At 42.3% G+C, this 22,809-nt stretch overlaps 20 non-coding genes and 45 pseudogenes across 20 annotated transcripts; all 65 read right to left on the bottom strand.

Moving 5' to 3' along the window:
* Nucleotides 1–2,173: 2,173 nt before the first annotated feature.
* LOC125002304 lies at nucleotides 2,174–2,292 on the bottom strand (annotated as a pseudogene).
* A 533-nt stretch (nucleotides 2,293–2,825) lies between these two features.
* LOC125002208 lies at nucleotides 2,826–2,940 on the bottom strand (annotated as a pseudogene).
* A 100-nt stretch (nucleotides 2,941–3,040) lies between these two features.
* On the bottom strand, nucleotides 3,041–3,159 carry LOC125002615 (annotated as a pseudogene).
* Nucleotides 3,160–3,260: 101 nt separating this feature from the next.
* On the bottom strand, nucleotides 3,261–3,379 carry LOC125002231 (annotated as a pseudogene).
* Nucleotides 3,380–3,480: 101 nt separating this feature from the next.
* Nucleotides 3,481–3,598, bottom strand: LOC125002932 (annotated as a pseudogene).
* A 100-nt stretch (nucleotides 3,599–3,698) lies between these two features.
* On the bottom strand, nucleotides 3,699–3,818 carry LOC125002191 (annotated as a pseudogene).
* A 101-nt stretch (nucleotides 3,819–3,919) lies between these two features.
* On the bottom strand, nucleotides 3,920–4,039 carry LOC125002243 (annotated as a pseudogene).
* Nucleotides 4,040–4,723: 684 nt separating this feature from the next.
* LOC125003152 lies at nucleotides 4,724–4,842 on the bottom strand. The gene has a single exon (XR_007112019.1). It is a non-coding gene; the product is annotated as a 5S ribosomal RNA (ribosomal RNA).
* Nucleotides 4,843–4,943: 101 nt separating this feature from the next.
* Nucleotides 4,944–5,062, bottom strand: LOC125001433 (annotated as a pseudogene).
* A 101-nt stretch (nucleotides 5,063–5,163) lies between these two features.
* LOC125001800 lies at nucleotides 5,164–5,282 on the bottom strand. Its single transcript, XR_007111722.1, has one exon. It is a non-coding gene; the product is annotated as a 5S ribosomal RNA (ribosomal RNA).
* Nucleotides 5,283–5,383: 101 nt separating this feature from the next.
* LOC125003113 lies at nucleotides 5,384–5,502 on the bottom strand. Its single transcript, XR_007111980.1, has one exon. It is a non-coding gene; the product is annotated as a 5S ribosomal RNA (ribosomal RNA).
* A 101-nt stretch (nucleotides 5,503–5,603) lies between these two features.
* On the bottom strand, nucleotides 5,604–5,722 carry LOC125003313. Its single transcript, XR_007112172.1, has one exon. It is a non-coding gene; the product is annotated as a 5S ribosomal RNA (ribosomal RNA).
* Nucleotides 5,723–5,823: 101 nt separating this feature from the next.
* On the bottom strand, nucleotides 5,824–5,932 carry LOC125002581 (annotated as a pseudogene).
* A 101-nt stretch (nucleotides 5,933–6,033) lies between these two features.
* On the bottom strand, nucleotides 6,034–6,152 carry LOC125001684 (annotated as a pseudogene).
* A 101-nt stretch (nucleotides 6,153–6,253) lies between these two features.
* Nucleotides 6,254–6,372, bottom strand: LOC125002988. The gene has a single exon (XR_007111857.1). It is a non-coding gene; the product is annotated as a 5S ribosomal RNA (ribosomal RNA).
* A 101-nt stretch (nucleotides 6,373–6,473) lies between these two features.
* Nucleotides 6,474–6,592, bottom strand: LOC125001642 (annotated as a pseudogene).
* Nucleotides 6,593–6,693: 101 nt separating this feature from the next.
* LOC125001475 lies at nucleotides 6,694–6,812 on the bottom strand (annotated as a pseudogene).
* A 101-nt stretch (nucleotides 6,813–6,913) lies between these two features.
* On the bottom strand, nucleotides 6,914–7,032 carry LOC125001379. The gene has a single exon (XR_007111636.1). It is a non-coding gene; the product is annotated as a 5S ribosomal RNA (ribosomal RNA).
* A 321-nt stretch (nucleotides 7,033–7,353) lies between these two features.
* Nucleotides 7,354–7,472, bottom strand: LOC125003259. Its single transcript, XR_007112120.1, has one exon. It is a non-coding gene; the product is annotated as a 5S ribosomal RNA (ribosomal RNA).
* A 2,496-nt stretch (nucleotides 7,473–9,968) lies between these two features.
* LOC125001519 lies at nucleotides 9,969–10,087 on the bottom strand (annotated as a pseudogene).
* Nucleotides 10,088–10,188: 101 nt separating this feature from the next.
* Nucleotides 10,189–10,307, bottom strand: LOC125003171. The gene has a single exon (XR_007112037.1). It is a non-coding gene; the product is annotated as a 5S ribosomal RNA (ribosomal RNA).
* A 101-nt stretch (nucleotides 10,308–10,408) lies between these two features.
* On the bottom strand, nucleotides 10,409–10,517 carry LOC125002362 (annotated as a pseudogene).
* A 101-nt stretch (nucleotides 10,518–10,618) lies between these two features.
* Nucleotides 10,619–10,737, bottom strand: LOC125001681 (annotated as a pseudogene).
* Nucleotides 10,738–10,838: 101 nt separating this feature from the next.
* LOC125003335 lies at nucleotides 10,839–10,957 on the bottom strand. The gene has a single exon (XR_007112192.1). It is a non-coding gene; the product is annotated as a 5S ribosomal RNA (ribosomal RNA).
* Nucleotides 10,958–11,058: 101 nt separating this feature from the next.
* Nucleotides 11,059–11,176, bottom strand: LOC125001367. The gene has a single exon (XR_007111625.1). It is a non-coding gene; the product is annotated as a 5S ribosomal RNA (ribosomal RNA).
* A 101-nt stretch (nucleotides 11,177–11,277) lies between these two features.
* Nucleotides 11,278–11,396, bottom strand: LOC125003207. The gene has a single exon (XR_007112071.1). It is a non-coding gene; the product is annotated as a 5S ribosomal RNA (ribosomal RNA).
* Nucleotides 11,397–11,497: 101 nt separating this feature from the next.
* LOC125003329 lies at nucleotides 11,498–11,616 on the bottom strand. The gene has a single exon (XR_007112187.1). It is a non-coding gene; the product is annotated as a 5S ribosomal RNA (ribosomal RNA).
* A 101-nt stretch (nucleotides 11,617–11,717) lies between these two features.
* Nucleotides 11,718–11,836, bottom strand: LOC125003092. Its single transcript, XR_007111960.1, has one exon. It is a non-coding gene; the product is annotated as a 5S ribosomal RNA (ribosomal RNA).
* Nucleotides 11,837–11,937: 101 nt separating this feature from the next.
* On the bottom strand, nucleotides 11,938–12,056 carry LOC125002469 (annotated as a pseudogene).
* Nucleotides 12,057–12,155: 99 nt separating this feature from the next.
* LOC125001629 lies at nucleotides 12,156–12,271 on the bottom strand (annotated as a pseudogene).
* A 312-nt stretch (nucleotides 12,272–12,583) lies between these two features.
* On the bottom strand, nucleotides 12,584–12,698 carry LOC125002541 (annotated as a pseudogene).
* A 99-nt stretch (nucleotides 12,699–12,797) lies between these two features.
* LOC125002102 lies at nucleotides 12,798–12,916 on the bottom strand (annotated as a pseudogene).
* A 101-nt stretch (nucleotides 12,917–13,017) lies between these two features.
* On the bottom strand, nucleotides 13,018–13,131 carry LOC125002803 (annotated as a pseudogene).
* Nucleotides 13,132–13,228: 97 nt separating this feature from the next.
* Nucleotides 13,229–13,344, bottom strand: LOC125002392 (annotated as a pseudogene).
* A 100-nt stretch (nucleotides 13,345–13,444) lies between these two features.
* LOC125002719 lies at nucleotides 13,445–13,554 on the bottom strand (annotated as a pseudogene).
* Nucleotides 13,555–13,655: 101 nt separating this feature from the next.
* LOC125001333 lies at nucleotides 13,656–13,774 on the bottom strand. Its single transcript, XR_007111593.1, has one exon. It is a non-coding gene; the product is annotated as a 5S ribosomal RNA (ribosomal RNA).
* Nucleotides 13,775–13,875: 101 nt separating this feature from the next.
* On the bottom strand, nucleotides 13,876–13,994 carry LOC125001586 (annotated as a pseudogene).
* A 101-nt stretch (nucleotides 13,995–14,095) lies between these two features.
* LOC125001638 lies at nucleotides 14,096–14,214 on the bottom strand (annotated as a pseudogene).
* Nucleotides 14,215–14,315: 101 nt separating this feature from the next.
* Nucleotides 14,316–14,433, bottom strand: LOC125002228 (annotated as a pseudogene).
* Nucleotides 14,434–14,534: 101 nt separating this feature from the next.
* Nucleotides 14,535–14,653, bottom strand: LOC125001579 (annotated as a pseudogene).
* Nucleotides 14,654–14,753: 100 nt separating this feature from the next.
* Nucleotides 14,754–14,871, bottom strand: LOC125002441 (annotated as a pseudogene).
* Nucleotides 14,872–14,972: 101 nt separating this feature from the next.
* On the bottom strand, nucleotides 14,973–15,091 carry LOC125002091 (annotated as a pseudogene).
* A 313-nt stretch (nucleotides 15,092–15,404) lies between these two features.
* On the bottom strand, nucleotides 15,405–15,523 carry LOC125001597 (annotated as a pseudogene).
* Nucleotides 15,524–15,624: 101 nt separating this feature from the next.
* LOC125003038 lies at nucleotides 15,625–15,743 on the bottom strand. The gene has a single exon (XR_007111907.1). It is a non-coding gene; the product is annotated as a 5S ribosomal RNA (ribosomal RNA).
* A 91-nt stretch (nucleotides 15,744–15,834) lies between these two features.
* Nucleotides 15,835–15,953, bottom strand: LOC125002139. Its single transcript, XR_007111754.1, has one exon. It is a non-coding gene; the product is annotated as a 5S ribosomal RNA (ribosomal RNA).
* A 309-nt stretch (nucleotides 15,954–16,262) lies between these two features.
* LOC125001928 lies at nucleotides 16,263–16,381 on the bottom strand. Its single transcript, XR_007111735.1, has one exon. It is a non-coding gene; the product is annotated as a 5S ribosomal RNA (ribosomal RNA).
* A 2,488-nt stretch (nucleotides 16,382–18,869) lies between these two features.
* LOC125002992 lies at nucleotides 18,870–18,988 on the bottom strand. The gene has a single exon (XR_007111861.1). It is a non-coding gene; the product is annotated as a 5S ribosomal RNA (ribosomal RNA).
* Nucleotides 18,989–19,089: 101 nt separating this feature from the next.
* Nucleotides 19,090–19,207, bottom strand: LOC125001485 (annotated as a pseudogene).
* Nucleotides 19,208–19,308: 101 nt separating this feature from the next.
* On the bottom strand, nucleotides 19,309–19,417 carry LOC125002079 (annotated as a pseudogene).
* Nucleotides 19,418–19,518: 101 nt separating this feature from the next.
* On the bottom strand, nucleotides 19,519–19,627 carry LOC125002399 (annotated as a pseudogene).
* Nucleotides 19,628–19,728: 101 nt separating this feature from the next.
* On the bottom strand, nucleotides 19,729–19,847 carry LOC125003139. Its single transcript, XR_007112006.1, has one exon. It is a non-coding gene; the product is annotated as a 5S ribosomal RNA (ribosomal RNA).
* Nucleotides 19,848–19,948: 101 nt separating this feature from the next.
* Nucleotides 19,949–20,058, bottom strand: LOC125002895 (annotated as a pseudogene).
* Nucleotides 20,059–20,159: 101 nt separating this feature from the next.
* On the bottom strand, nucleotides 20,160–20,278 carry LOC125002897 (annotated as a pseudogene).
* Nucleotides 20,279–20,379: 101 nt separating this feature from the next.
* Nucleotides 20,380–20,498, bottom strand: LOC125001995 (annotated as a pseudogene).
* Nucleotides 20,499–20,599: 101 nt separating this feature from the next.
* On the bottom strand, nucleotides 20,600–20,718 carry LOC125003061. Its single transcript, XR_007111930.1, has one exon. It is a non-coding gene; the product is annotated as a 5S ribosomal RNA (ribosomal RNA).
* A 101-nt stretch (nucleotides 20,719–20,819) lies between these two features.
* LOC125002325 lies at nucleotides 20,820–20,938 on the bottom strand (annotated as a pseudogene).
* A 101-nt stretch (nucleotides 20,939–21,039) lies between these two features.
* Nucleotides 21,040–21,148, bottom strand: LOC125002875 (annotated as a pseudogene).
* Nucleotides 21,149–21,249: 101 nt separating this feature from the next.
* LOC125002446 lies at nucleotides 21,250–21,358 on the bottom strand (annotated as a pseudogene).
* A 101-nt stretch (nucleotides 21,359–21,459) lies between these two features.
* LOC125001582 lies at nucleotides 21,460–21,577 on the bottom strand (annotated as a pseudogene).
* A 101-nt stretch (nucleotides 21,578–21,678) lies between these two features.
* On the bottom strand, nucleotides 21,679–21,797 carry LOC125002044 (annotated as a pseudogene).
* Nucleotides 21,798–21,898: 101 nt separating this feature from the next.
* LOC125001625 lies at nucleotides 21,899–22,017 on the bottom strand (annotated as a pseudogene).
* Nucleotides 22,018–22,117: 100 nt separating this feature from the next.
* Nucleotides 22,118–22,237, bottom strand: LOC125002638 (annotated as a pseudogene).
* A 101-nt stretch (nucleotides 22,238–22,338) lies between these two features.
* LOC125001813 lies at nucleotides 22,339–22,457 on the bottom strand (annotated as a pseudogene).
* A 101-nt stretch (nucleotides 22,458–22,558) lies between these two features.
* LOC125002395 lies at nucleotides 22,559–22,678 on the bottom strand (annotated as a pseudogene).
* A 101-nt stretch (nucleotides 22,679–22,779) lies between these two features.
* LOC125002323 overlaps nucleotides 22,780–22,809 on the bottom strand; it is a 119-nt pseudogene continuing 89 nt past the window's right edge.

The raw sequence follows: 22,809 nt of genomic DNA, 5'->3' as shown, positions 1-22,809 counted from the left end.
TTTATGTAAAAGGTTTCCATGTCCCTGATGAAAATTTAAAAAAACTTACGCACCCGGTACTCCCAAAGGGGGTCCCCCCAACCAAGTACTAACCAGGGGCCCCAAAAAGCTTGGCTTTCCGGAAAAATCAAAAAAAGATAGGTTTTGTTTCCCGGGTGGTTTGGGGGGCCCTAAGCAACATTAACTGTCCAAAAACAAAATATAAAATAAGTGGTTTTAAAAACCTTCCCTTGGATGTATTTTTTAGATTTTTAATTTTTACCATGGGTTTCCCGATGAGATGAAAAGCCCCTTTCAGCACTTGGTATTCCCAGGCGGTCTCCCCCTCCAAAAGTATTTTAAACCCGGCCCTTTCCTTTCTTAGCTTGAGATCAGGGCGAGATTTAGGGTGTTCTGGGTGGGTAGGCCATAAGCAAAAGGTGATGTCACAAAAAGGGGAGTATATATAAATGGTCAAAAAACTCATTTTCATGTATTTTGGGTGTTTTAAATGTTACCATGTCTCCTGATGAAAATGAAAAGCCTTTTTTGCAACCTTTGGGATTCCCGGCGGGTCTCCCATCCCTTTTGTACTAACCAAAAGGGCCCCCGGGTCATGCTTCCGGAAGACGGGGGTTTAGGGGGTTTTTTCAGGGGGGGTTTTTTGGGCCCTAAGGAAAATTTGGGCAAATGTCACAAAAACGCAGTATATATAAGTGGTCCCAAAAGATCATTGCATGTATATTTTATGATGTAAATTTTTACCCATGTTCCCGATGAAAATGAAAGGCTTACAGCACCTAGTTTCCCGGCGGTCTCCCATCCAAAGTTCTAAAACCCGGACCGACCGTGCTTTGCTTCCGAGTCAGACGTATTGGGGTGTTCAGGTTGGTATGGCCGTAAAGCAACGTTAAACTTTCACAAAAGCAGATTTATAAGTGGTTTAAAAAAGTCATTGCATGTATTTTGATGATGTAAATGTTACCATTCTCCTGATGGGAAAAAGAAAAAGGGCTTTTCAGCCCCAGTATTTTCCCCCGGGGTTCCCTTTCCCCCCCCCCCCCTTTCCCAAATCAAAACAGGCCCCCACCCTGCTTTTGTTTCCAAAATCGACGAAAAAAACTGGCCTTTTTCAGGTTATATGGGCCCTAAGGGGAAAAAGTCCCAAAAGTACTTAAAGGGAGTATAATTAAAAATGATCAAAATCATTTTTGCATGTATTTTTATGATGTTTAAAATTTTTTTATGTCTCCCCGATGGGGAATGGGAAAAACTTACGAAACCCGGTATTCCCCGGCGGTCCCCCCATCCCAAATACTAAAACCCGGGCCCCCACCCTTTTTTAGCTTCCGGGGATCAGGGGCGGGATAGGGGTGTTCAGGTTGGTATGGCCGGTTTAAACAAAGTCAAATGTCCCCTAAAGCAGTAAAATTAATTTGGGCAAAATGGGTCATTGCATTTTATTTTGATGATGTAAATGTTAAAAATTTCTTTCCCGGGGAGAATGAAAAACTTACAGCACTGGTATTCCCAGGCGGTTTTCCCATTCAAGTACTTAACCGGCCCTACACTGTTTAGGGTTCCGGGGGATCAGACGAGAATCAGGAGTGTTCAGGGTGGGGTTTTGGGCCCTAAGCAATGGGGAACTGTCACAAACGCAGTATATTTAAACTGTCACTAAACGCAGTATATATAAGTGGTCAAAATTTCATTGCATGTATTTTGATGATGTAAATGTTACCATGTCTCCTGATGAAATGAAAAGGCTTACAGCACCTTGAGTATTCCCAGGCGGTCTCCCATCAAGTACTAACCAGGCTCTTAGCTTCCGAGATCAAATGAGGATCAGGCGTGTTCGGGTGGTATGGCCAGTAAGCAATGGTAACTGTCACAAACGCAGTATATATAAGTGGTCAAAATGACTCATTGCATGTATTTTGATGATGTAAATGTTACCATGTCTCTGATGAAAATGAAAGGCTTACAGCACGTAGTATTCCAGGCGGTCTCCCATCCAAGTACTAACCAGGCGACCGTGCTTAGCTTCCGAGATCAAGACTGAGATCGGGCGTGTTCAGGTTGTATGGCGTAAGCAATGGTTAAATGTCACTAAACGCAGTATATATAAGTGTCAAAATGATCATGCATGTATTTTGATGATATAAATGTTACCATGTCTCCTGATGAGAATGAAATCTTACACCACTTGGTATTCCCAGGCGGTCTCCTATCCAAGTACTAACCAGGCCCGACACTGCTTGGCTTCCGAGATCAGAACGAGATCAGGCGTGTTCAGGGTGGTATGGCGTAAGCAATGGCAATGTCACAAAGCAGTATATATAAGTGCTCAATAATCATGATTGCATGTATTTTGATGATGATAAATGTTACCATGTTCCTGATGAAATGAAATGCTTACAGCACCTGGTATTCCAGGCTGGTCTCCATCCAAGTACTAACCAGGCCCGACCTGCTTGCTTCCGAAATCAGACAAGATCGGGCGTGTTCAGGTTGTATGGCTGTAAGCAATGTCAAATGTACTAAAGCAGTATATATAAGTGCTCAAAATGATCATTGCATGTATTTTGATGATGTAAATGTTACCATGTCTCCTGATGAAAAAGAAAGGCTTACAGCACCTAGTATTCCCAGGCGTCTCCATCCAAGTACTAAGCAGGCGCCGACCGTGCTTACCTTCCGAATCAGACGAGATCGGGCATTGTTCAGGTTGGTATGGCTGTAAGCAAGTCAAATGTTACTAACAGCAGTATATATAAGTGTCAAAATGATCATTGCATGTATTTTGATGATGTAAATGTTACCATGTCTCCTGATGAAAAATGAAAGGCTTACAGCACTGTATTCCCAGGCGGTCTCCCATCCAAGTACTAACAGGCCGACCATGCTTAGCTTCCGAGATCAGACGAGATCGGGATTGTTCAGGTTGGTATGGCCGTAAGCAACGGTAAATGTCACAAACGCAGTATATATAAGTGGTCAAAATCATCATTGCATGTATTTTGATGATGTAAATGTTACCATGTCTCCTGATGAAGATGAAAGCTTACAGTACCTGTATTCCCAGGCGGTCTCCCATCCAAGTACTAACCAGGCCGGACCGTGCTTAGCTTCCGAGATCAGACGAGATCGGGACTTGTTGAGGTTGGTATGGCCGAAAGCAACGTCAAATGTCACTAAAGCAGTATATATAAGTGATCAAAATGATCATTGCATGTATTTTGATGATGTAAATGTTTCCCTGTCTCCTGATGAAGATGAAAAGCTTACAGACCTGGTATTCCCAGGCGGTCTCCCATCCAAGTACTAACCAGGCCCGACCGTGCTTAGCTTCCGAGATCAGACAAGATCGGGCTTGTTCGAGGTTGGTATGGCCGTAAGCAAAGTCAAATGTTACTAAGCAGTATATATAAGTGGTCAAAATGATCATTGCATGTATTTTGATGATGTAAATGTTTCCATGTCTCCTGATGAGAAATGAAAAGCTTACAGCACCTGTATTCCCAGGCGGTCTCCATCCAAGAACTAACCAGGCCCGACCATGCTTAGCTTCCGAAGATCAGAAGAGATCGGTCTTGTTCAGGTTGGTATGGCCGTAAGCAAACGTCAATGTCACTAAAGCAGTATATATAAGTGGTCAAATGATCTTTTCATGTATTTTGATGATGTAAATGTTACCATGTCTCCTGATGAGAATGAAAAGCTTACAGCACCTGTATTCCCAGGCAGTCTCCCATCCAAGTACTAACCAGGCCCGACCGCGCTTAGCTTCCGAAGATCAGACGAGATCGGGAGGTGTTCAGGTTGGTATGGCCGTAAGCAATGTCAAATGTCACTAAAGCAGTATATATAAGTGGTCAAAATGATCATTGCATGTATTTTGATGATGTAAATGTTACCATGTCTCCTGATGAGAATGAAAAGCTTACAGCACCTGGTATTCCCAGACGGTCACCTATCCAATTACGAACCAGGCCCTACACTGCTTAGCTTCCGAGATCAGACGAGTTCAGGCGTGTTCAGGGTTGGTATGGCCGTACGCAATGGTAAATGTCACAACGCAGTATATATAATGGTCAAAATCATCATTGCATGTATTTTGAGGATGTAAATGTTACCATGTCTCCTGATGAGAATGAAAAGCTTACAGCACCTGAGTATTCCCAGGCGGTCTCCCATCCAAGTACTAACCAGGCCCTACCATGCTGAGCTTCAGAATCAGACGAGTTCGGGCTTGTTCAGGTTGGTTATGGTCGTAGAATGGTCAATGTCACTAAAGCAGTATATATAAGTGGTCAAAATCATCATTGCATGTATTTTGATGATGTAAATGTTACCATGTCTCCTGATGAAATGAAAAGGCTTACAGCACCTAGTATTCCCAGGCGGTCTCCCATGCAAGTACTAACCAGGCTCCGACCTGCTGTAGCTTCGTTCAAGAGCTTGTTCAGGTTGTATGTCGTGGAGTGTTAAGTCGTTTGTGGTCAATCTATTGCTGTTTTCTGGTGTGGTAATGTTACATGTCTCCTGTATGTGGCTTACATGATTAGTATTGGCGTGTCTCCATGATCTAAACGCACGGTTATATCCAATAGAGATGGTCGGGGGTGTCAGGGTGGTATGGCCGTATGCAATTAACTGTCACAACGCAGTATAATAAGTGGTCAAATCATCATTGATGTTTTTGATGATGTAAATGTTACCCTGTCTCCTGATGAGAATGAAAAGCTTACAGCACCTGGTATTCCCAGGCGGTCTCCCATCCAAGTACTAACCAGGCCCTACACTGTTTAGCTTCTGAGATCAGACGAGATCAGGCGTGTTCAGGATGTTATGGCCGTAAACAATGGTGACTGTCACAAACGCAGTATATATAAGTGGTCAAAATCATCATTGCATGTATTTTGATGATGTAAATGTTACCATGTCTCCTGATGAAAATGAAAGGCTTACAGCATCTAGTATTTACAGGCGGTCTCCCATCCAAGTACTAACCAGGCCCGACACTGCTTAACTTCGGAGATCAAATGAGATCAGGCGTTTTCAGGGTGGTATGGCCGTAAGCAACGTTAACTGTCACAAACGCAGTATATATAAGTGGTAAAAATCATCATTGCATGTATTTTGATGATGTAAATGTTACCATGTCTCCTGATGAGAATGAAAAGCTTACAGCACCTGGTATTCCCAGGCGGTCTCCCATCCAAGTATTAACCAGGCCCTACACTGCTTAGCTTCCGAGATCAGACGAGATCAGGCGTGTTCAGGGTGGTATGGCCGTAAGCAATGGTAACTGTCACAAACGAAATATATATAAGTGGTCAAAATCATCATTGCATGTATTTTGATGATGTAAATGTTACCATGTCTCCTGATGAAAATGAAAAGCGTACAGCACCTGGTATTCCCAGGCGGTCTCCCATCCAAGTACTAACCAGGCCCGACACTGCTTAACTTCGGAGATCAAATGAGATCAGGCGTGTTCAGTGTGGTATGGCCGTAAGCAACGTTAACTGTCACAAACGCAGTATATATAAGTGGTCAAAATCATCATTGCATGTATTTTGATGATGTAAATGTTACCATGTCTCCTGATGAGAATGAAAAGCTTACAGCACCTGGTATTCCCATTCGGTCTCCCATCCAAGTACTAATCAGGCCCGACCGTGCTTAGCTTCGGAGATCAGACGAGATCGGGCGTGTTCAGGTTGGTATGGCCGTAAGCAATGTCAAATGTCACTAAAGCACTATATATAAGTGGTCAAAATGATCATTGCATGTATTTTGATGATGTAAATGTTCCCATGTCTCCTGATGAAAATGAAAAGCTTACAGCACTTGGTATTCCCAGGCGGTCTCCCATCCAAGTACTAACCAGGCCCTACACTGTTTAGCTTCCGAGATCAGGCGTGTTCAGGATGTTATGGCCGTAAGCAATGGTGACTGTCACAAACGCAGTATATATAAGTGGTCAAAATCATCATTGCATGTATTTTGATGATGTCAATGTTACCATGTCTCCTGATGAAAATGAAAGGCTTACAGCATCTAGTATTTACAGGCGGTCTCCCATCCAAGTACTAACCAGGCCCGACACTGCTTAACTTCGGAGATCAAATGAGATCAGGCGTTTTCAGGGTGGTATGGCCGTAAGTAAAGTTAACTGTCACAAACGCAGTATATATAAGTGGTCAAAATCATCATTGCATGTATTTTGATGATGTAAATGTTACCATGTCTCCTGATGAAAATGAAAAGCTTACAGCACCTGGTATTCCCAGGCGGTCTCCCATCCAAGTACTAACCAGGCCCGACCATGCTTAGCTTCCGAGATCAGACGAGATCGGGATTGTTCAGGTTGGTATGGCCGTAAGCCATGGTAACTGTCACAAACGCTGTATATATAAGTGGTCAAAATGATCATTGCATGTATTTTGATGATGTAAATGTTACCATGTCTCCTGTTGAAAATGAAAGGCTAACAGCACCTAGGATTCCCAGGCGGTCTCCCATCCGAGTACTAACCAGGCCCGACCGTGCTTAGCTTCCGAGATCAGACGAGATCAGGCGTGTTCCGGTAGGTATGGCCGTAAGCAACGTCCAATGTCACTAAATCAGTATATATAAGTGGTCAAAATGATCATTGCATGTATTTTGATGATGTAAATGTTACCATGTCTCCTGATGAAAATGAAAGGCTTACAGCACCTAGTATTCCCAGGCGGTCTCCCATCCAAGTACTAACCAGGCCCGACCGTGCTTAGCTTCCGAGATCAGACGAGATCTGGCCTGTCCAGGTTGGTATGGCCGTAAGCCACGTCAAATGTCACTAAAGCAGTATATATAAGTGATCAAAATCATCCTTGCATGTATTTTGATGATGTAAATGTTACCATGTCTCCTGATTAGAATGAAAAGCATACAGCACCTGGTATTCCCAGGCGGTCTCCCATCCAAGTACTAACCAGGCCCGACCGTGCTTAGCTTCCAAGATCAGACGAGATCAGGCATGTTCAGGTTGGTATGGCCGTAAGCAATGTCAAATGTCACTAAAGCAGTATATATAAGTGGTCAAAATGATCATTGCATGTATTTTGATGATGTAAATGTTACCATGTCTCCTGATGAGAATGAAAAGCTTACAGCACCTGGTATTCCCGGGCAGCCTCCCATTCAAGTACTAACCACGCCCGACCCTGCTAAACTTCCGAGATCAGATGCCACTGGGTGTGTTCAGTGTGGTATGCCCTTAAGCCATTTTGTCAGTCACAAAAGCAGTATATATAAGTGGTCAAAATGATCATTGCATGTATTTTGATGATGTAAGTGTTACCATGTCTCCTGATGAAAATTAAAGGCTTACAGCACCTGGTATTCCCAGGCGGTCTCCCATCCAAGTACCAACCAGGCCCTACACTGCTTAGCTTCCGAGATCAGACGAGATCAGCCGTGTTCAGGGTGGTATGGTCGTAAGCAATGGTACCTGTCACAAACGCAGTATATATAAGTGGTCAAAATCATCATTGCATGTATTTAGATGATTTAAATATTACCATGTCATGCCAATCATCATCACTTATGCGGACGTCGCAGCTGTTTCAGCATGTCAATTTCAGCATATCAATTTCAACTTTTGCCTGTCTGAAAATTGCCGGACGGCTCTTGTTGACTTTGACGCCGACTTTTCCGTTGGTTTTTGCAGCATTTGGTAACAAATTCAATGCCGCCCTCTCTGAGGAAAGATTGCACTTTCAGGCAATTTCCCAGAGTGCTCCCTACTGAGATATTCAGCTCTTTTGCTGTTTTGTTGGTTGCCATTGATGCTTGTTATTCGGGAAATGTTTTGTAAAACTTTGGACGAAAATCAATGAACCATGCTCTATTCAAGTGTGTTCCTTGTCTTGCTTGCAGTCAATTTGTAACTCTGAGAAGCACTAAAGAATGTACAGATCCACAGAGGCTTGTATAAAACAAACTTTCAGTAAGATCAAAGGCAAAGATTCTATGCCATCATGGCCAAAGGAAAAGATTTGATGAAAGGACAGAATTCTATGACATCATGAAGGAAAAACATTCTATGGCACATTCTATGTAAATTTTGTGAGGAGTGCGATAGGAAGAGAGAGTGTGGGAAAGATTTTCCAAATTTCTTCTGTTTTCTGTGATCATTTTCTTTTCTCTCACTCTGGTTGTGTTTTCATTTAGGTTCCTCGATCAAAGTTTTCATTAACACCTTTCAATCTTGAGTGTCACATAGTGAATCTATAACACTGCCGTCCGATGGTACTATTGATATGATAATATATGTCGTCAGATTTTGGCATGAGCAACCAAAATCACCACTACCACTCTTCTACCAACTGTATCAGTATTAGTAATAAATAGTAGTAGATGTAATTATTTTTGTACCTTTAACATATTTACTTTTATATAGTTTCTCTCCTTTGGTTTTGGTTTGTTTTATCATTTTGCATTGTCTGTAAAACCTTCATTTCTCCACGGGGAATAACGTAAAATAGTCCTGCCTTATCTCTAATTCAAGATTCAAGTGATTCAGTACATCTAATGACAACTAACGGGGTCTTTTTTATTTTCATAGATCACTCTTTTATACATGTCTCATAAAAAGTCCAGCATTAGAGCATAAACACTCAAATATGTTAAGGTTGACTCTTCGGCTATAGTTGTAGTTGTACAACTATTTAACGCTTGTACCAGTTGGCAGCATCACAACGTGCTAAACCGGTTAGCCTGTTCCAAGACAAACAGAAAACTTACAGCAATAAAAATGACAACACAACTACAGCCGGGTAAAACTGTTCTTAATTGCTTGCCTAGGTAAACAAAGGTTAAATAAAAATAAAATACTAACATACATACAGACACATTCTGACACATTGAAATTGGCCGTTAGCACGTTAACTTAGCCCCGTAGTTAGCTCCCCACTCCACCGTATGCTAACGACCACGTTATCTCCACTGGCCTCGTTTTATTTCGGCGTCAGTTCAATTGTGGACAACAGCAAATTGATGCAAAATACAAGCAATGTTAGGAAACCACTTGTCAATATTTCGAATGACAAATCTCGACAGCACACGTCGGCTACCACCTCAGACGTTGGGGTTTGCTGTATTGCCCGAAAGAAACGCAAAAAAAGAACTAATTTACATAATACTTACATCATTGTGTAGTAAAGCCACAAGTAGCGCTGTTAATAGGTTCCAGCTAGACCATTATGTACCTCAGAAGGAAATACGATAAAGAATCAGCCGCACATGATTAAACTACACGTGACACAAACATATTGATTATACAATGTGGATGAGGCTTAAACAAACCTTTACACACAGTTATGGGAGCATGTTGGTCTAATTCTTGTGTGTTGTTTTCGCGCACGTACAGATGCACGTGCGACTACATGCGCGCACATGGAGTAACGTTACATCCATACGTAGTTCCGTGCATGCTCACGCACATACAAAAGAAACGATGGATGAAACAGGGCGATGACGTCATGGGATGTCTTCCTTTGATGATGTCCTCAATTGTTTTCCTTTGATGATGATGTCATGAAATGTTTTCTTTGATCATGATGGCATAGAATCTTTGCCTTTGATCTTATTGAAAGTTTGTTTTATACAAACCTAGGTGGGTCCGTAGATTCTGTTAGACTTTCAAACTGAAAGCAAGCGAGACAAGCAAACACGGGCGTCTTACGAGGTGGTATGGTGTCAGTCACAAAAGCGGTACATATAAGTTGTCAAAATCAATATTGCATGTATTATGATGATGGAAATGGTCCTGTGTCCCCTGATGAAAATGAAAGGCTTACAGGACCTGGGCGTGTTCAGGTTGGTATGGCCGTAAGCAATGTCAAACATCACTGAAGCAGTATATATAAGTGGTCAAAATGATCATTGCATGTATTTTGATGATGTAAATGTTACCATGTCTCCTGATGAGAATGAAAAGCTTACAGCACTTGGTATTCCCAGGCTGTCTCCCATCCAAGTACTAGCCAGGCCCTACACTGCTTAGCTTCCGAGATCAGACGAGATCAGGCGTGTTCAGGGTGGTATGGCCGTAAGAAATGGCAAATGTCACAAACGCAGTATATATAAGTGGTCAAAATCATCATTGCATGTATTTTGATGATGTAAATGTTACCATGTCTCCTGATGAAAATGAAAAGCTTACAGCACCTGGTATTCCCAGGTGGTCTCCCATCCAAGTACTAACCAGGCCCGACCGCGCTTAGCTACCGAGATCAGACGAGATCGGAGGTGTTCAGGTTGGTATGGCCGTAAGCAATGTCAAATGTCACTAAAGCAGTATATATAAGTGGTCAAAATGATCATTGCATGTATTTTGATGATGTAAATGTTACCATGTTTCCTAATGAGAATGAAAAGCTTACAGCACCTGGTATTCCCAGACGGTCTCCCATCCAAGTACTAACCAGGCCCTACACTGTTTAGCTTCCGAGATCAGGCGTGTTCAGGATGTTATGGCCGTAAGCAATGGTGACTGTCACAAACGCAGTATATATAAGTGGTCAAAATCATCATTGCATGTATTTTGATGATGTCAATGTTACCATGTCTCCTGATGAAAATGAAAGGCTTACAGCATCTAGTATTTACAGGCGGTCTCCCATCCAAGTACTAACCAGGCCCGACACTGCTTAACTTCGGAGATCAAATGAGATCAGGCGTTTTCAGGGTGGTATGGCCGTAAGTAACGTTAACTGTCACAAACGCAGTATATATAAGTGGTCAAAATCATTATTGCATGTATTTTGATGATGTAAATGTTACCATGTCTCCTGATGAGAATGAAAAGCTTACAGCACCTGGTATTCCCAGGCGGTCTCCCATCCACGTACTAACCAGGCCCTACACTGCTTAACTTCCGAGATCAGACGAGATCAGGCGTGTTCAGGGTGGTATGGCCGTAAGCAATAGTAACTGTCACAAACGCAATATATATAAATGGTCAAAATCATCATTGCATGTATTTTGATGATGTAAATGTTACCATGTCTCCTGATGAAAATGAAATGCTTACAGCACCTGGTATTCCCAGGCGGTCTCCCATCCAAGTACTAACCAGGCCGACCGCGCTTAGCTTCCGAGATCAGACGAGATCGGGCGTGTTCAGGTTGGTATGGCCGTAAGCAATGTCAAATGTCACTAAAGCAGTATATATAAGTGATCAAAATGATCATTGCATGTATTTTGATGATGTAAATGTTACCATGTCTCCTGATGAGAATGAAAAGCTTACAGCACCTGGTATTCCCAGGCGGTCTCCAATCCAAGTACTAACCAGGCCCGACCGTGCTTAGCTTCCAAGATCAGACGAGATCAGGCGTGTTCAGGGTGGTATGGCCGTAAGCAATGGTAACTGTCACAAATGCAGAATATATAAGTGGTCAAAATCATCATTGCATGTATTTTGATGATGTAAATGTTACCATATCTCCTGATGAAAATGAAAGGCTTACAGCACCTAGTATTCCCAGGCGGTCTCCCATCCAAGTACTAACCAGGCCCGACCGCGCTTAGCTTCCGAGATCAGACGAGATCGGGCTTGTTCAGGTTGGTATGGCCATAAGCCATGTCAAATGTCACTAAAGCACTATATATAAGTGGTAAAAATGATCATTGCATGTATTTTGATGATGTAAATGTTACCATGTCTCCTGATGAGAATGAAAAGCTTACAGCACCTGGAATTCCCAGGCGGTCTCCCATCCAAGTACTAACCAGGCCCTACACTGCTTAGCTTCCGAGATCAGACGAGATCAGGCGTGTTCAGGATGTTATGGCCGTAAGCAATGGTGACTGTCACAAACGCAGTATATATAAGTGGTCAAAATGATCATTGCATGTATTTTGATGATGTAAATGTTACCATGTCTCCTGATGAAAATGAAAGGCTTACAGCATCTAGTATTCCCAGGCGGTCTGCCATCCAAGTACTAACCAGGCCCGACCGCTGCTTAGCTTCCGAGATCAGACAGATCGGGCGTGTTCAGGTTGGTATGGCCGTAAGCAATGTCAAATGTCACTAAAGCAGTATATATAAGTGTCAAAATGATCATTGCATGTATTTTGATGATGTAAATGTTACCATGTCTCCTGATGAAATGAAAAGCTTACAGCACCTGGTATTCCCAGGCGGTCTCCCATCCAAGTACTAACCAGGCCCTACCTGCATAGCTTCCGAGATCAGACGAGATCAGGCGTGTTCAGGTGTATGGCCGTAAGCAATGGTAACTGTCACAAACGCAGTATATATAAGTGGTCAAAATGATCATTGCATGTATTTTGATGATGTAAATGTTACCATGTCTCCTGATGAAAATGAAAGGCTTACAGCACTAGTATTCCAGGCGGTCTCCCATCCAAGTACTAACCAGGCCGACCGTGCTAGCTTCCGAGATCAGACAGATCGGCGTGTTCAGTTGGTATGGCCGTAATCAAGTCAAATGTCCTAAAGCAGTATATATAAGTGGTCAAAATGATCATTGCATGTATTTTGATGATGTAAATGTTACCATGTCTCCTGATGAAAATGAAAAGCTTACAGCACTGGTATTCCCAGGCGGTCTCCATCCAAGTACTAACCAGGCCCGACCTGCTTAGCTTCCAGATCAGACGAGATCGGGCGTGTTCAGGTTAGTATGGCCGTAAGCAATGTCAAATGTCACTAAAGCAGTATATATAAGTGTCAAAATGATCATTGCATGTATTTTGATGATGTAAATGTTACCATGTCTCCTGATGAAAATGAAAGCTTACAACACCTGGTATTCCCAGGCGGTCTCCCATCCAAGTACTAACCAGGCCCGACATTGCATAGCTTGTGAGATCAGACGAGATCAGGCGTGTTGAGGGTGGTATGGCAGTAAGCAATGTTAACTGTCACAAACGCAGTATATATAAGTGGTCAAAATCATCATTGCATGTATTTTGATGATGTAAATGTTACCATGTCTCCTGATGAAAATGAAAGGCTTACAGCACCTAGTATTCCCAGGCGGTCTCCCATCCAAGTACTAACCAGGCCGACGTGCTAGCTTCCGAGATCAGACGAGATCGGGCGTGTTCATGTGGTATGGCGTAAGCAATGTCAATGTCACTAAAGCAGTATATATAAGTGGTCAAAATGTCATTGCATGTATTTTGATGATGTAAATGTTACCATGTCTCCTGATGAAATGAAAGCTTACAGCACTGGTATTCCCAGGCGGTCTCCCATCGAAGTACTAGCCAGGCCCTACACTGCTTAGCTTCCGAGATCAGACGAGATCGGCGTGTTCGGTTGGTATGGCCATAAGCATTGTAACTGTCACAAACGCAGTATATATAAGTGGTCAAAATCATCATTGCATGTATTTTGATGATGTAAATGTTACCATGTCTCCTGATGAAAATGAAAAGCTTACAGCACCTGGTATTCCCAGGCGGTCTCCCATCCAAGTACTAACCAGGCCTTGGCTTCCGAGATCAGATGAGATCAGGCGTGTTCAGGGTGGTATGGCCGTAAGCGGTGGTTACTGTCACTAAAGCAGTATATATAAGTGGTCAAAATGATCATTGCATGTATTTTGATGATGTAAATGTTACCATGTCTCCTGATGAAAATGAAAGGCTTACAGCACCTAGTATTCCCAGGCGGTCTCCCATCCAAGTACTAACAAGGCCCTGCACTGCTTGGCTTCCGAGATCAAACGAGATCAGGCGTGTTCAGGGTGGTATGGCAGTAAGCAATGGCAACTGTCACAAACGCAGTATATATAAGTGCTCATAATCATGATTGCATGTATTTTGATGATGTAAATGTTACCATGTCTCCTGATGAAAATGAAAAGCTTACAGCACCTGGTATTCCCAGGCTGTCTCCAATCCAAGTACTAACCAGGCCCGACCGTGCTTAGCTTCCGAAATCAGACAAGATCGGGCGTGTTCAGGTTAGTATGGCTGTAAGCAATGTCAAATGTAACTAAAGCAGTATATATAAGTGCTCAAAATGATCATTGCATGTATTTTGATGATGTAAATGTTACCATGTCTCCTGATGAAAAAGAAAGGCTTACAGCACCTAGTATTCCCAGGCGATCTCCCATCCAAGTACTAACCAGGCCCGACCGTTCTTAGCTTCCGAGATCAGACGAGATCGGGATTGTTCAGGTTGGTATGGCCGTAAGCAAAGTCAAATGTTACTAACGCAGTATATATAAGTGGTCAAAATGATCATTGCATGTATTTTGATGATGTAAATGTTACCATGTCTCCTGATGAAAATGAAAAGCTTACAGCACTGGTATTCCCAGGCGGTCTCCCATCCAAGTACTAACCAGGCAGGACCATGCTTAGCTTCCGAGATCAGACGAGATCGGGATTTTTCAGGTTGGTATGGCCGTAAGCAACGGTAACTGTCACAAACGCAGTATATATAAGTGGTCAAAATCATCATTGCATGTATTTTGATGATGTAAATGTTACCATGTCTCCTGATGAAAATGAAAGGCTTACAGTACCTAGTATTCCCAGGCGGTCTCCCATCCAAGTACTAACCAAGCCCGACCGTGCTTAGCTTCCGAGATCAGACGAGATCGGGCATGTTGAGGTTGGTATGGCCGTAAGCAACGTCAAATGTCACTAAAGCAGTATATATAAGTGATCAAAATGATCATTGCATGTATTTTGATGATGTAATGTTTCCATGTCTCCTGATGAGAATGAAAAGCTTACAGCACCTGGTATTCCCAGGCGGTCTCCAATCCAAGTACTAACCAGGCCCGACCGTGCTTAGCTTCGAGATCAGACAAGATCGGGCTTGTTCAGGTTGGTATAGCCGTAAGCAAAGTCAAATGTTACTAACGCAGTATATATAAGTGGTCAAAATGATCATTGCATGTATTTTGATGATGTAAATGTTACCATGTCTCTTGATGAGAATGAAAAGCTTACAGCACCTGGTATTCCCAGGCGATCTCCCATCCAAGTACTAACCAGGCCCTACACTGCTTAGCTTCTGAGATCAGACGAGATGAAGCGTGTTCAGGGTGTTATGACAATAAGCAATGGTAACTGTCCCAAACGCAGTATATATAAGTGGTCAAAATCATCATTGCATGTATTTTGTTGATGTAAATGTTTCCATGTCTCCTGATGAGAATGAAAAGCTTACAGCACCTGGTATTCCCATTCGGTCTCCCATCCAAGTACTAACCAGACCCTTAGCTTCCGAGATCAGATGAGATCAGTCGTGTTCAGGGTGGTATGGCCGTAAGGAATGGTAACTGTCACAAACTCAGTATATATAAGTGGTCAAAATGATCATTGCATGTATTTTGATGATGTAAATGTTACCATGTCTCCTGATGAGAATGAAAGGCTTACAGCACGTAGTATTCCCAGGCGGTCTCCCATCCAAGTACTAACCAGGCCCGAATGTGCTTAGCTTCCGAGATCAGACGAAATCAGGCGTATTCAGGTAGGTATGGCCGTAAGCAATGTCAAATGTCACTAAAGCAGTATATATAAGTGCTCAAAATCATCATTGCATGTATTTTGATGATGTAAATGTTACCATGTCTCCTGATGAAAATGAAAGGCTTACAGCACCTGGTATTCACAGGCGGTCTCCCATCCAAGTACTAACCAGGCCCGACACTGCTTAACTTCGGAGATCAAATGAGATCAGGCGTTTTCAGGGTGGTATGGCCTTAAGCAATGATACTGTCACAAACGCAGTATATATAAGTGATCAAAATGATCATTGCATGTATTTTGATGATGTAAATGTTAAAGTAATAATGTAAATGCTTACAGCACCTAGTATTCCCAGGCGGTCTCCCACCCAAGTACTAACCAGGCCCGACCATGCTTAGCTTCCGAGATCAGACGAGATCAGGCGTGTTCAGGGTGGTATGGCCGTAAGCATGTCAAATGTCACTAAAGCAGTATATATAAGTGGTCAAAATGATCATTGCATGTATTTTGATGATGTAAATGTTACCATGCCTCCTGATGAAAATGAAAAGCTTACAGCAACTGGTATTCCCAGGTAGTTTCCCATCCAAGTACTAACCAGGCCGACCGTGCTTAGCTTCCGAAATCGGCCGTGTTCAGGTTGGTATGGCCGTAAGCAATGTCAAACATCACGAAAGCAGCATATATAAGTGGTCAAAATGATCATTTCATGTATTTTGATGATGTAAATGTTACCATGTATCTTGATGAAAATGAAAAGCTTACAGCACCTGGTATTCCCAGGCGGTCTCCCATCCAAGTACTAACCAGGCCCGACACTGCTTGGCTTCCGAGATCAAACGAGATCAGGCGTGTTCAGGGTGGTATGGCCGTAAGCAACGTTAACTTTCACAAATGCAGTATATATAAGTGGTCAAAATCATCATTGCATGTATTTTTGTTTTTGAGCTGAAGCTTCTACAATGATACAGTCTGCCAGGAAGTAGAGTCAGAATGTAACAGGTAGATATTAATCAGAGAGAAAAACAAGGCGACCCGGTCCAACCAGGGTTTGGGTGTGATTTGTGTTTAAACTGAACACTGCCTGAGATTGGCTTATCGTGAAAGGCCTACTGCACCTTAGCCAATCATCATCACCTATGCGGACGTCGCAGCTGTTTCAGCATGTCAATTTCAGCATATCAATTTCAACTTTTGCCCGTCTGAAAATTGCCGGACGGCTCTTGTTGACTTTGACGCCGACTTTCTCGTTGGTTTTTGCAGCATTTGGTAACAAATTCAAAGCCCCCTCTCTGAGGAAAGATTGCACTTTCAGGCAATTTCCCAGAGTGCTCCCTACTGAGATATTCAGCTCTTTTGCTGTTTTCTTGGTTGCCATTGATGCTTGTTATTCGGGAAATGTTTTGTAAAACTTTGGACGAAAATCAATGAACCATGCTCTATTCAAGTGTGTTCCTTGTCTTGCTTGCAGTCAATTTGTAACTCTGAGAAGCACTAAAGAATGTACAGATCCACAGAGGCTTGTATAAAACAAACTTTCAGTAAGATCAAAGGCAAAGATTCTATGCCATCATGGCCAAAGGAAAAGATTTGATGAAGGACAGAATTCTATGACATCATGAAGGAAAACATTCTATGGCACATTCTATGTAAATTTTGTGAGGAGTGCGCTAGGAAGAGAGAGTGTGGGAAAGATTTTCCAAATTTCTTCTGTTTTCTGTGATCATTTTCTTTTCTCTCACTCTGGTTGTGTTTTCATTTAGGTTCCTCGATCAAAGTTTTCATTAACACCTTTCAATCTTGAGTGTCACATACTGAGATCTATAACACTGCCGTCCGATGGTACTATTGATATGATAATATATGTCGTCAGATTTTGGCATGAGCAACCAAAATCACCACTACCACTCTTCTACCAACTGTATCAGTATTAGTAATAAATAGTAGTAGATGTAATTATTTTTGTACCTTTAACATATTTACTTTTATATAGTTTCTCTCCTTTGGTTTTGGTTTGTTTTATCATTTTGTATTGTCTGTAAAACCTTCATTTCTCCACGGGGAATAACGTAAAATAGTCCTGCCTTATCTCTAATTCACGATTTTAAGTCATTCAGTACATCTAATGACAACTAACTGGGGTCTTTTTTATTTTCATAGATCACTCTTTTATACATGTCTCATAAAAAGTCCAGCATTAGAGCATAAACACTCAAATATGTTAAGGTTGACTCTTCGGCTATAGTTGTAGTTGTACAACTATTTAACGCTGTACCAGTTCGCAGCATCACAACGTGCTAAACCGGTTAGCCTGTTCCAAGACAAACAGAAAAACTTACAGCAATAAAAAAGGACAACACAACTATAGCCGGTTAAAACTGTTCTTAATTGCTTGCATAGGTAAACAAAGGTTAAATAAAAATAAAATACTAACATACATACAGACACATTCTGACACATTGAAATTGGCCGTTAGCACGTTAACTTAGCCCCGTAGTTAGCTCCACACTCCACCGTATGCTAACGACCACGTTATCTCCACTGGCTTCGTTTTATTTTGGCGTCAGTTCAAATTGTGGATAACAGCAAACTGATGCAAAATACAAGCAATGTTACTAAAACACTTGTCAATATTTCTAATGACAAATCTCAACAGCACACGTCGGCTACCACCTCAGACGTTGGGGTTTGCTGTATTGCCCGAAAGAAACGCAAAAACAGAACTAATTTACATAATACTTACATCATTGTGTAGTAAAGCCACAAGTAGCGCTGTTAATAGGTTCCAGCTAGACCATTATGTACCTCAGAGGGAAATACGATAAAGAATCAGCCGCACATAATTAAACTACACGTGACACAAACATATTGATTATACAATGTGGATGAGGCTTAAACAAACCTTTACACACAGTTATGGGAGCATGTTGGTCTAATTTTTGTATATTGTTTTCGCGCACCTACAGACGCACATGCGACTACATGCGCTCACATGGAGTAACGTTAGATCCGTACGTAGTTCCCGGCATGCTCACGCACATACAAAAGAAACGATGGATGAAACAGGGCGATGACGTCATGGGATGTCTTCCTTTGATGATGTGCTCAATTGTTTTCCTTTGATGATGATGTCATGAAATGTTTTCCTTTGATCATGATGGCATAGAATCTTTGCCTTCATTACATCATCAAATACATGCAATGATCATTTTGACGACTTATATATACTGCTTTAGTGACATTTGACATTGCTTACGGCCACACCCAAACCTGAACACGCCCGATCTCGTCTGATCTCAAGTACTTACATCATTGCATGTATTTTGATGATGTAAATGTTACCATGTCTCCTGATGAGAATGAAAAGCTTACAGCACCTGGTATTCCCAGGCGGTCTCCCATCCAAGTACTAACCAGGCCCGACACTGCTTAGCTTCTGAGATCAGACTAAATCAGGCGTGTTCAGGGTGGTATGGCCGTAAGCAATGGTGACTGTCACATACGCAGTATATATAAGTGGTCAAAATCATCATTGCATGTATTTTGATGATGTAAATGTTACCATTTCTCCTGATGAAAATGAAAGGCTTACAGCACCTAGTATTCCAGACGGTCTCCCATCCAAGTACTAACCAGGCCCGACACTGCTTAACTTCGGAGATCAAATGAGATCAGGCGTTTTCAGGGTGGTATGGCCGTAAGTAACGTTAACTCTCACAAACGCAGTATATATAAGTGGTCAAAATCATCATTGCATGTATTTTGATGATGTAAATGTTACCATGTCTCCTGATGAGAATGAAAAGCTTACAGCACCTGGTATTCTCAGACGGTCTCCCATCCAAGTACTAACCAGGCCCTATACTGCTTAGCTTCCGAGATCAGGCGTGTTCAGGGTGGTATGGCCGTAAGCAATGGTGACTGTCACAAACGCACTATATATAAGTGGTAAAAATCATCATTGCATGTATTTTGATGATGTAAATATTACCATGTCTCCTGATGAAAATGAAAAGCTTACAGCACCTGGTATTCTCAGGCGGTCTCCCATCCAAGTACTAACCAGGCCCTATACTGCTTAGCTTCCGAGATAAGGCGTGTTCAGGGTGGTATGGCCGTAAGCAATGGTGACTGTCACAAACGCACTATATATAAGTGGTCAAAATGATCATTGCATGTATTTTGATGATGTAAATGTTACCATGTCTCCTGATGAAAATGAAAAGCTTACAGCACCTGGTACTCCAAGGCGGTCTCCCATCCAAGTACTAACCAGGCCCTACACTGCTTAGCTTCCGAGATCAGACGAGATCAGGCGTGTTCAGTATGTTATGGCCGTAAGCAATGGTGACTGTCACAAACGCAGTATATATAAGTGGTCAAAATGATCATTGCATGTATTTTGATGATGTAAATGTTACCATGTCTCCTGATGAAAATGAAAGGCTTACAGCACCTAGTATTCCCAGGCGGTCTCCCATCCAAGTACTAACCAGGCCAAAGCTTCCGAGATCAGATGAGATCAGGCGTGTTCAGGGTGGTATGGCCGTAAGCAATGGTAACTGTCACAAACGCAGTATATATAAGTGGTCAAAATGATCATTGCATGTATTTTGATGATGTAAATGTTACCATGTCTCCTGATGAAAATGAAAAGCTTACATCACCTGGTATTTCCAGGCGGTCTCCCATCCAAGTACTAAGCAGTCCCCACGCTGCATAGCTTCCGAGATCAGAAAAGATCAGGCGTGTTCAGGGTGGTATGGCCGTAAAAAACTTCAAATGTAACTAAAGCAGTATATATAAGTGGTCAAAATGATCATTGCATGTATTTTGATGATGTAAATGTTACCATGTCTCCTGATGAGAATGAAAAGCTTACAGCACCTGGTATTCCCAGGCGGTCTCCAAGCCAAGTACTAAACAGGCCCGACACTGCTTGGCTTCCGAGATCAGATAAGATCGGGCGTGTTCAGGTTAGTATGGCCGTAAGCAATGTCAAATGTCACTAAAGCAGTATATATAAGTGCTCAAAATGATCATTGCATGTATTTTGATGATGTAAATGTTACCATGTCTCCTGATGAAAATAGAAGGCTTACAGCACCTGGTATTCCCAGGCGGTCTCCCATCCAAGTACTAACCAGGCCCGACTCTGCATAGCTTCCGAGATCAGACGAGATCAGGCGTGTCCAGGGTGGTATGGCCGTAAGTAACATTAACTGTCACAAACGCAGTATATATAAGTGATCTAAATCATCATTGCATGTATTTTGATGATGTAAATGTTACCATGTCTCCTGATGAAATGAAAAAACTTACAGCAATTGGTATTCCCAGGCGGTCTCCCATCCAAGTACTAACCAGGCCCGACCATGCTTCGCTTGCGAGATCAGACAAGATCGGGCGTGTTCAGGTTGGTATGGCCGTAAGCAATGTCAAATGTCACTAAAGCAGTATATTTAAGTGGTCAAAATGATCATTGCATGTATTTTGATGATGTAAATGTTACCATGTCTACTGATGAGAATGAAAACCTTACAGCACTTGGTATTCCCAGGCGGTCTACCATCCAAGTACCAACCAGGCCCTACACTGCTTAGCTTCAGAGATCAGACGTGTTCAGGGTGGTATGGCCGTAAGCAACGGTAACTGTCACAAACGCAGTATATAACAGTGGTCAAAATCATCATTGCATGTATTTTGATGATGTAAATGTTACCATGTCTCCTGGTGAAAATGAAAGGCTTACAGCACCTAGTATTCCCAGGCGGTCTCCCATCCAAGTACTAACCAGGCCCTACACTGTTTAGCTTCCGAGATCAGGCGTGTTCAGGATGTTATGGCCGTAAGCAATGGTGACTGTCACAAACGCAGTATATATAAATGGTCAAAATCATCATTGCATGTATTTTGATGATGTCAATGTTACCATGTCTCCTGATGAGAATGAAAAGCTTACAGCACCTGGTATTCCCAGGCTGTCTCCCATCCAAGTACTAACCAGGCCTACACTGCTTAGCTTCCGAGATCAGACGAGATCAGGCGTGTTCAGGGTGGTATGGCCGTAAGCAATGGTAACTGTCACAAATGCAGAATATATAAGTGGTCAAAATCATCATTGCATGTATTTTGATGATGTAAATGTTACCATATCTCCTGATGAAAATGAAAGGCTTACAGCACCTAGTATTCCCAGGCGGTCTCCCATCCAAGTACTAACCAGGCCCGACCGTGCTTAGCTTCCGAGAGCAGACGAGATCAGGCGTGTTCAGGTTAGTATGTTCGTAAGCAATGTCAAATGTCACTAAAGCAGTATATATAAGTGGTCAAAATGATCATTGCATGTATTTTGATGATGTAAATGTTACCATGTCTCCTGATGAAAATGAAAGGCTTACAGCACCTAGTATTCCCAGGCGGTCTCCCATCCAAGTACTAACCAGGCCCTACACTGTTTAGCTTCCGAGATCAGACAAGATCAGGCGTGTTCAGGATGTTATGGCCGTAAGCAATGGTGACTGTCACAAACGCAGTATAAATAAGTGATCAAAAGGATCATTGCATGTATTTTGATGATGTAAATGTTACCATGTCTCCTGATGAAAATGAAAGCTTACAGCATCTAGTATTTACAGGCTGTCTCCCATCCAAGTACTAACCAGGCCCGGACACTGCTTAACTTCGGAGATCAAATGAGATCAGGCGTTTTCAGGGTGGTATGACCGTAAGTAACTTTAACTGTCACAAACGCAGTATATATAAGTGGTCAAAATCATCATTGCATGTATTTTGATGATGTAAATGTTACCATGTCTCCTGATGAGAATGAAAAGTTTACAGCACCTGGTATTCCCAGGCGGTCTCCCATCCAAGTACTAACCAGGCCCTACACTGTTTAGCTTCCGAGATCAGACAAGATCAGGCGTGTTCAGGATGTTATGGCCATAAGCAATGGTGACTGTCACAAACGTAGTATATATAAGTGGTCAAAATCATCATTGCATGTATTTTGATGATGTAAATGTTACCATGTCTCCTGATGAAAATGAAAGGCTTACAGCATCTAGTATTTACAGGCGGTCTCCCATCCAAGTACTAACCAGGCCCTACACTGCATAGCTTCCGAGATCAGACAGAGATCGGGCGTGTTCAGGTTGGTATGGCCGTAAGCAATGTCAAATGTCACTAAAGCAGTATATATAAGTGATCAAAATGATCATTGCATGTATTTTGATGATGTAAATGTTACCATGTCTCCTCATGAAAATGAAAAGCTTACAGCACCTGGTATTCCCAGGCGGT

Source organism: Mugil cephalus, chromosome 23, assembly GCF_022458985.1.
Source record: "Mugil cephalus isolate CIBA_MC_2020 chromosome 23, CIBA_Mcephalus_1.1, whole genome shotgun sequence".
NCBI lineage: Eukaryota > Metazoa > Chordata > Actinopteri > Mugiliformes > Mugilidae > Mugil > Mugil cephalus.
The sequence above is the reverse complement of the archived record's forward strand: the minus strand, read 5'-3'. Positions and strand labels throughout refer to the sequence as shown.